We start from the raw sequence: 10,346 nt of genomic DNA on the forward strand, positions 1-10,346 counted from the left end.
TTCCTAAATCTGCTCATTCAGAAACCGCTCAAGGTTTTCGTCCTATTGCTCTTTGTAATGTAATATATAATATTATTGCTACTCTAATGGCTAAGAGATTGAAACCAATTCTATCTAGTATAATCTCCCCGGAACAAACTGGGTTTGTGGAAGGGAGACAAATTCTAGACGGCTTGGTGGTATCTCAGGAAGTGGTTCATTCTTTGAAACAAAAAAAGGAAATGGGAATGATGATAAAATTGGATCTCTCAAAGGCGTATGACCATCTAAATTGGAATTACCTTAAAACAATTTTAATGGCATTTGGCTTTTGCAATAGATGGGTAAACTGGATCTATGATATGATATCCACCCCCAATTTCTCCATTCTCTTAAATGGATCACCAACCTCGACTTTCAATGCCACAAGAGGACTGCGACAGGGGGATCCTTTATCCCCATTCTTGTTCATCATAGCAGCGGAAGGACTGGGACGATACTTCAAAAAGGAACTGAGGGAGAGAAAAATCAAAGGATTGAGGCCATGGGGAAACAACTTACCAATTACTCATCAGCAGTTCGTTGATGACATTATGATTTTTTGTGCTGTCTCACTAAGAGAAGTTAAGAGGGTAAAACAAATTTTGGACCTCTTCATGGAAGCATTAGGCACAAAAATTAACAAGGATAAATCATGCACATTCCTCTTCAATACACCAGAAGTAGTCAAAGCCCACCTGACCAGAATTCTGGGTTTTTGCTCTGGAGAATTACCTACAAAATACTTGGGAAATCAATTAGCGTTAAATCCTCTGAGGATAGCAAATTGGTAGCAAACCATTGAGAAACTCAAGAACAGACTGGCTAATTGGTCCTTCCGATCTCTGAACATAGCGGGAAGACTAGTGCTTCTTAAATTGATTCTTCAAGCAATTCCTATCTACCCTCTCTCGGCAATGGCGGTCCCCAAAGGAGTATGCACAAAAATGATGGAAATATTCAGAAAATTCATCTGGGGAGGTCCAAAGCAGCAAAAGAAATGGGCTTTAATATCATGGAAGGGCCTAATAAAAAATAAAGAAGAAGGGGGACTAGGTCTCAGGGACCCGTATACTTTGAACCAAGTTCTAGGAGCGAAGTTGTGGTGGAGATGGATGAGGGGTGGAGAAGATTTATGGAAAAATATATGGACCCAAAAATACAATATGCCCACAACTACTGAAGGCATTCTTAGACTGGAGGAAGTTCCAAGGGGATCCACAATATGGGACCTGGCTAGTCAAAACAGAGATATTATAGGCAAACATGCATTCTGGGAAATAAGGAATGGAAATGTAGCTAAATTTTGGGAGGAAGCTTGGCAGCAAAGAGAGAGAATGATAGAGATACAAGCCCTGCAAAATACATACCAGAAGGCTATAGCGGAGGGGTTAAATTATGTTAGTGAATATTGGAAAGAAGAAAGGCAAGATGAGACCTGGCGAACTTGGAAAAATCCGGAAGAATGGGACAACAATATTAATCCTGAACAGAAAGTGCTACTCGTAAAGGAAATGGAATCAAGAAGAATTAAAATTAGAACAGGCCCAGATATACTTCGATGGGGTAGATCCACAAAGGGAACTTTCATGGTAAGGGAAGCCTATTATCTAACCACCCGACATGAGCAAGATGAGGATACACTCATGTGGAAACAAATATGGCAGAACAATTGGTGGCCAAAGGTAACCTTGTTCACTTGGTTAGTAGGAAAAGGACGAATCTTGACTTGGGATCAGATACAGAAGCGAGGATTCCATGGACCTCCTAGATGTAGCCTCTGCAAACAGGACAAAGAAACACAGGAACATCTCTTGAACTCATGCCCTGTTGCCCAGTAGCAATGGGAAGAAATCAGGAACCTTTTTGGAAAGACAAATAGGGATCCCCATGACATTAAACAAACCATTTTCCAATGGGGGAAAGGTCAATTCTCAAGCCCTGTGGTTAAGAGAGCCTGGAGTCTAGCAATGGGGTTTAATATATGGCTAATATGGAAAGAGAGAAACCAAAGAATATTTCAAGACAAAGACAACCCTCCAGAGATGATTTGGAAGCGAACCCAAAAACTTATAAGAGAGACTATCCTAATGGAAGCCTGGGAGCAAGAAGATTGGAAAACAACTCTAGAAGAAGGCCGAATCTTAACTAGTCTAAATCTGGAACACGGCATGGTTTATCCTCAAAAGAAAAAAATCAGAGCATTCATAACCAGAGCTCAACCAAGTTCAAATGTCCTCGCGAAGACTTCATCAAACTAAATTTTGATGGGGCATCTAAAGGAAACCCGGGGCCAGCAAGGTTTGGAGGCATTTTTAGAGATAATCAAGGACGAACCAGATGGGTTTATGCTGATCGGGGGGGTATAATGAGAAATAACGAAGCTGAATTGATGGCAGTTTACCAAGGCATCAGAATAGCAATCAGAAACGGGTATACCAAGTTGGAAATTGAAGGATATTTGAACCTAATAATAGAGATTCTCAGGAAATTGAATAACGGGAAGGATTGGGAATAGGTAGCGAAGAGTTGGAGGACAAGTAGACTAATTTAGGACCTGGCAGATATAATGAAACGCATTGACAAGATCATCAACCATGTTAAAAGGGATGGTAATAAAGCTGCGGACTTCCTAGCTAACTGGGGTTGCAATGAACAAGATGGAAAGGTAGACAGTATATGGCCAACACATTTGGAAAAGTCACGATGGGAGACCCTCAATTTAATCATTACCTAGGATAATAATGAGATTACAGCTTCAAGATAAAGGTTACAGATGGCCCCCGATCGGGGTGGACGAGGTGGCGATGTGTGAAAATATGATGAAGGGAAGAAGGTGGCAATGTAGGCCACCACACAACATTATAGTTACACAGGACATCGGGATGGCCTGTAGGCAAGGAAGAATCCCGAGGAGTGGAGGCGACAAAGAAGTGGAGGAAGAAGGAGGAAAGAACGACGACGAACGGATGATGGGACACCGGGTAGGTGGCAGAAGATTAATAAGCGCAGGAGAGGGAAGAACCGAAGGTAGCATGTTGCAAAGGAAGGAGACGAAGGGAATTCGAGGCTGTCCGACATTCTCTGCAACTCGTCATAGAAAGGGGTATGAATTCGTAAAACCATCCATTGCTTCCTCTGCAATCTCCAACAATATTAAGGAAAAGGTAAGAGGGTTAGTCGCTGGAGATGGTAAACGAAGGGAAAGGGACGTGGAATTCATCCATATTACTACAAGTCAAAAGACAGAGGACGGGAGAATGAGGAAGGTTGGGGTCGTATCCAGCAAGGCAGGGAGCCGGACAAGTCAGGACAAAAGCATGCAAGGTTACAGGTTAGATACTGATCAGGGGCAGTTGGAGACGGAAAAACAGATGGTTTGGGAGGAAGAGAAGACCCCCGAGCAGATTTACCAATTTCATTCCAGGAAAGGAGGGGCGGGGAAGGTCAAAATTCCTGAAAAACGCAGCAAGGGGAGGGAATAAATTTGGAAAAGAAATCCAAGGTGCCTGGAGGCGAGGAATTCACAGGGAACACATCCTTCGATGTTGGGCAGGGGAGTCAGGTAGCTACCAGGAACAAACCAGCTCGCCCAGATCACGAAAAAGGGCGTAAGGGCAGAGGAAGAAGTCGACAATCTGGTAGACAGGAAGCAAGACCCCCATCTACAGTATATCAGAGATGGGGCTGTAAAACCATGAGGCATATGGTGCAGGAGGCAGAAAAAGCCTACAACGAAGAAACTGACGTCGATATTCGCAGGCTAATTCAAGAACTAGAAGCAAATGCAATAGAAGAAGACTTGGAACCAGAGATGGAAGACTGGGGTAACTTGATCCTTGACCCGGGCAATACCAGGGGTCACCTGTTCTTATAAAAACAAGCTTTACATGTATATTGGGTGTTAAAGCGATTAGTGGCAAAGGCAATGGAGTAGGTGGCAGTGGAAATGGCAGAGATGGCTCAGGGCATACCCAATTTAAGGCGAGAAATGAAAAATATTCAAATCACTATGCTCATGTAGGACAGTAAGTTGGAGGAGATTCAACAACAGCTGAAGAAGTTAGCTCCAACGACAAAAGACGAAGACACTCCACCTGAAATCATGGTAGATTAATCCTTCTAGTTGTTCCAATGGTTTTCCTTGTTAGTTCTCTGAGAATAAGCTCTCCTTTCTCTGTTTATAATTTCTAATGACGATAGGAAACCAGATTAGTAATTTTGGCAGTAAGGTTTATTTGGCATGGATATGCAGACTTTTTCTTTTTTGCTACTGGTCGGCTTATAAAGACTTAAGGTGGCCAATGGACCCGGTTTCCCTTCTGGGCGGGTTGAGGCCACCAAATGCTTGTACTTATTTCAACCTGGTTAAATAGAAAAACAAAGGTCCTACTTTAGCTTACAAAAAAAAAAACATGTTGAAAATTTACCCTAGGAAAAAAAATGTGTTATTCCAACATGAACACTTTTCGTTTGGTTTTCACTATCATTTTTAAAACATGTTGAAAATTTACTCTAGGAAAAAAAAGGGTGTTATTCCAACATCAACACTTTTCGTTTTTAGCACTATTTTTGATGTTATTACCATGTTTTTAAGCTAGAGTCCTGTTTTGAGTTTATAGTTCCCATTTCAAAGTTTACATTGTTATAATTAAAAGATCCTTATAGTAATTTAATTAGGAACTCTAATTTGCAGTTTTTGGTTAATTATGACTAATGATAGTTAAATAAAAGTAGGTCTGATAATTTTAATTAATGACCCATGTTTTGACATTGTTATAATTAAAATATCGTTATAGTAAATTAAGTAGGAATTGTAATTTGTAGTTTTTGGTTGATTATGCCTAATGATAGTTAAATGAAAGTAGACCTATGTTTTGTTGAGAGTTACAGAACATCTTGACTGTGATAAGTAGCAAAGAAATGTTGAACTTAGGCATTCTAATTAATAGCTATATCAAACATTTACAACATATAGTTGAAAGGGTTAATGCTCAGTTGAATAACGAAAATAATTAAGTTTGATAGAGTGTAGGCAAGTAAGCCTTTTGCTATGATTGTATGTGGAAGAAACAAAGAAATTATTGTCAGAACCTATGCCAAATATAAGTCATTATAGGCAGGGAAGCAATACTACTCATAACTGTAAATACCAAACACCGTGTAATCTAGTTTGTCATTCAGAACCCTAGTGCTATCATAAAGTAAAGTAAGTGGGAGATTTAGACTCTAATGCTTCCATGTGCAATAGAGAGAAATAAATAAAAGAAATTTGAACCCGAATTTAATAACGACAGTAACCACTTTCAGTCAATTTTATAATCAATACACCATTTTTTGCTAACCAAAGAAAGAATAATAAGAGTGACCAAAACTCGGTGTACCAGGAGCCTCTACCTATTTTCTCACAAGAATTCAAAACAACGAAATATATATTTATGGACTAAAAATGAAGAATTTCGAGTCATGGTAGATGGGTCTGGAACCCTGACTTGACTTCACAAGTTTCTTCAAAACTACCTATTCAGGCTCAGAAATAAACAAGGCAAAGAATCACTATCAACGTTTGAAAACCCTCTTTCTTGCCAACAAAACTCTTATATATATATATATATATATATATATATATATATATATATATATATATATATATATATATATATAAACCATCCGAAAGATAGAGAGGAAACTAAAGATGAACAAAGAAAATCACGCGATTGCAAAACCATAGATTGTCTTAGTCTCATAGCTTAAAATGCAGAGTATAATCAGTTCAGATATGGGTCAGGGAGATAATCCCCATGCCCTTAAAACAATATACAAACTTCACCTTAGAAAAACTCGGCGATACCTTTAAAAATAAAAGTATGTAGCAGAAAAACCCTCTTAAAATCTAAAAACTCATAGATATCCCAGCACTTAGAGGTTAAGCTAAGAAAAGCACAAATACCCGGTGGGTTTGTCCATTTGTTTGTTCCGCGCCCAGTATGAGGAGCAGAACTCGGCGTTTTTCCCAAACCCTGGACTCCATTTACGCCACCTTTCCACCTGAAAGGAAAATTAATAGAAGTTAGAAAATCTGTGCATGAAACCATGTTACATTCAAAAGAAGGAAAACATAGACTTTTCTTTATTTAAACTATCCTTACCCAGAAGTGGAGTCGAGGGTAGAAACCCTCCTTCCTTCAGAACGCGGAACGCGGGCACGAAAGGAACATTTTGCACCTGCCCAGGAAAATGAACCAGAGCCGAATAAGGCCTTGTATAGATTTTCTTGCACATCGACAAACTATTTCTCCAAAGTTTCAGGACTGTAAACCTACCATAGCTCGAAGCAAAAACTTCTTTGGAGCAGCTGAAAAACCTTACCGGAAAGAGAGAAATGGAGGAGTGCCATTCAGTACTCAAGGTATAGATATTCGAAACTCTTCCCCTTCGTCCAATCATTTCAAAGACCAGGGCTTTGTTGGGGAACTCCCTTCGAGGCTGAAAGCAAGGTGGTACCACAGGCCAGAGTGCATATGAAGTAGGGGAGGGCCGCCATTACTTGTGCGCCCTCCCCGCCATGTCATAAAAACACATGTCAACCCGGAAAGCTCTGGTATGACACCTGTCCACAGTGGAGGTCCACGTTTTGGGCATCGTGTCATCACATAAAATTCTGTGTCCACGCCATTTCCTCCGTTTGTTTGGGGTCATTACTGCGATGTTGCATTTTCCCTTTGTCTTTCTACTCGGGGCCGGTTGTTGGGCGAAACCCCCTGCTGAAGATGGTGCAGGACGACCCCAAACCCTGCATGCTTCGTCTAGTATTGAGGTTTTGATGCAAATGTTTGTTCGAGGTTTAGGGTTTGTGGACCTGCGTGCTTCATCTGGTATGCAGGTGTTGATGCAAATGTTTGTTTGAGGTTTAGATTTTGTGGTTGGAACATTGCTTCTGCCTATCTTGTGGTTTTCCGCTTGGATTTGTTGGTCGTTCTGGACCGCCGATTGTTTAGGATTTCTCTTGTGGTGGTATTATTAGTAGTTTTTTTTGTTTGGAGAGGAGCCGGTTGCAGTTTTACCGAGCTCGAGGTGGAAGGTCTTTTTTAACAGGTAATTGCTTAATTTTCTGTTCTGTGCTGGTTTTTTTGGTGGTTTTCTGTTGTCTAATGGCTTTTTCTTCTCGTTGCAGGTGTGGAAAAGGTCGTTGCAGGTGTGGAGAAGGTCTGGCGAGCTCCGGGGAAGGTCGGCGACCATCCATGGCCTGTATCCGGTAGGATTTTAATCCTACCAGCAATTTCTCTGTGTTTTTCAACACAAACAACTCTATTTGGATTTTTTGTAAACTTTCTATGGCAGGTTTTGAGGGTTTAGGGTTTTTGTGGATATTTTGATGTTGTTTGTGGCTTTTCATGATGGTATTTGTGAATTTTCGTTGTTATCGTGCTTGGTCGTCCCGTGCCATCCTCGCCGTGCCATCCTCGGCCGTTTGCAGAGTTTCAATGGCAAATGAAAGATTCCTAAGAAGCACGGTTAGTATGCTTTGTGAATGGCCTTGACCTTGTTCTCCTCTGTTTCTATTTCTTGGTGCAGTTTACGAATATCTACAGAATAGTTATGCCAATTGAGTCATTTTTAGTCCTCTGTGTGTTGGTCTGTGTTCACATAAGTGTTGAGGATGCTCACATGTGAGGTATTAGGTGGTTTTCCATCCTCGGCCGTCCCGTGCCATCCTCGGCGTGCCATCCTTGGTCGTCCTGTGCCATCCTCGGCGGAGGGCTTCGCCCAACAACTAACCCCAAGCAGAAAGACAAAGGGAAAATGGAACATCGCAGCAATGACCCCAAACAAACCCTCGAAACCCTTGAAACCCTTATTGGACTCTGGTTTAGGTTCTTATTGCCATATTTAGCTTTTTTCCTACTCTACTTGATAATGAGTGCTCTCAAAAACTTATTATGAGATAAGACTGTCTGGTCATTTGATTTCTGTATTTAGCCTTTTTCCTATACCTTTGGCCATTATCTCTTGTCTATTGTTCATATCCAATGTTGCCACTTCTGCAATGTTTATTTCATTTATTGGTTTGTAATAGTATTCTGAATTAGAAGATTGGTTTTCTTGTTCATCGAACAACAACAAATCATTCTGTAGCTTTGCTAGGATATTCCTCTTGTTAATGAGAAATTTTCTTCTTCCCGGGCAATTTTTGGTCAATTTACAATTATTTAATTGTTGGTTTTGTCTCTTGCATAGAGTCTCTACGCCTGCTCGCAACTTTGAATCTACCCTATTGAATCTGAAAAATGACTGAAATAATAATCCTAACGCCCTCAGAATCCTATAATACAAATTTCATTATTTTTTTCCTTTTTATAAATAGATGTCAACTATATTTTAAAGATAAAGATAATTCTAGGCCAGCAATTCCCTCTCCTCTTGGCATCAAGGACAAAGCACAGGCTCTGTCTGTCAACAGATAAAATGTGTTCAGGTTCTCTGATGTTAACAAGCCTTCAAAATTGCCTTTGTATATAACATTTCTGTTTGTTTGTTTGTCCCCTTCTCTATTAGTTTACAGGAAAATTTTGTTCATGATGATGGGCTGCCATAGCTGGGCTTCATGCCCTGGCTATCTTGATGTACAGTTCTATATATACATGATTAAATGATACGAGTTTTACTCAACTGTTGCAGTTTGTAGCCACTGTAATTGAAATTTTTGTGTCCTGTTTATTTTTGGCGATGAGAAGATCATTAAATGATGCTAGTTTTGCTTAACTGTTGCAGTTTGTAGCCACCTCATTTGAAATTTTTGTGTCCTGTTTTTTTGGGGGGTTGAGAAGATGATTAAATGATGCCATTTTTACTCAACTGTTGCAGTTTGTAGCCACCTCAATTGAAATTTTTGTGTCCTATTTTTTGTGGGGTTGAGAAGAGATTTGGGTTTAGGTATGGTTATTGGTCAGAAATGCATAGGAGGATGATTAAACTTCATTTGCTTAAGGATTTAGGTTATTATCATATTTACAACAATTATATTGGATGTGACTCTCTGGTCATGTGGTGGTGAAGATCTAGACATGGGGTGTGTTGCTGTATTAGTGATCTATGTTTGGACCTGGAACCTGAATTTGAATTTGAAGGTTTTCATATTAGTGATCTAGGACCTAGAACCTGAATTTGAATTCAAAGGTTTTCATATGGAAAAAATAATAGATATGGGGTGTTGTTAGTTTAGTGATCTATATTTGGACATGGCACTAGGATTTTGAATATCTGAATTTAAATTTGAAGGTTTTTTCCTACTCTACTTAATAATGAGTGCTCTCAAAAACTTATTATGAGATAAGACTGTCTCGTCATTTGATTTCTGTATTTAGCCTTTTTCCTATACCTTTGGCCATTACCTCTTGTCTATTGTTCATATCTAGTGTTGCCACTTCTGCAATGTTTATTTCATTTATTGGTCCGTAATAGTATTCTGAATTAGAAGATTGGTTTTCTCATTCATCGAACAACAACAAATCATTCTGTAGCTTTGCTGGCATATTCCTCTTGTTAATGAGAAATTTTCTTCTTCCCAAGCAATTTTTGGTCAATTTACAATTATTTAATTGTTGGTTTTGTCTCTTGCATAGAGTCTCTACGCCTGCTTGCAACTTTGAATCTACCCTATCGAATCTGAAAAATGACTGAAATAATAATCCTAACGCCCTCAAAATCCTATAATACAAATTTCATTATTTTTTTCCTTTTTATAAATAGATTTCAACTATATTTTAAAGATAAAGATAATTCTATGCCAGCAATTCCCTCTCCTCTTGGCATCAAGGACAGAGCACAGGCTCTGTCTGTCAACAGATAAAATGTGTTCAGGTTCTCTGATGTTAACAAACCTTCAGAATTGTCTCTGTATATAACATTTCTGTTTGTTTGTTTGTCCCCTTCTCTATTGGTTTATAGGAAAATTTTGTTCACGATGATGGGCTGCCATTGCTGGGCTTCATGCCATGGCTATCTTGATGTACAGTTCTATATAAACATGATTAAATGATACGAGTTTTACTTAACTGTTGCAGTTTGTAGCCATTGCAATTGAAATTTTTGTGTCCTGTTTATTTTTGGGGATGAGAAGATCATTAAATGATGCCAGTTTTACTTAACTGTTATAGTTTGTAGCCACCTCAATTGAAATTTTTGTGTCCTGTTTTTTTTGGGGGTTGAGAAGATGATTAAATGATGCTAGTTTTACTCAACTGTTGTAGTTTGTAGCCACCTCAATTGAAATTTTTGTGTCCTGTTTTTTGTGGGGTTGAGAAGAGATTTGGGTTTAGGTATGGTTA

This window comes from Pinus tabuliformis, chromosome 2_2, assembly GCF_031772625.1.
Source record: "Pinus tabuliformis cultivar Carrire ecotype Pingquan chromosome 2_2, CPIR1, whole genome shotgun sequence".
Classification (NCBI taxonomy): Eukaryota; Viridiplantae; Streptophyta; class Pinopsida; order Pinales; family Pinaceae; genus Pinus; species Pinus tabuliformis.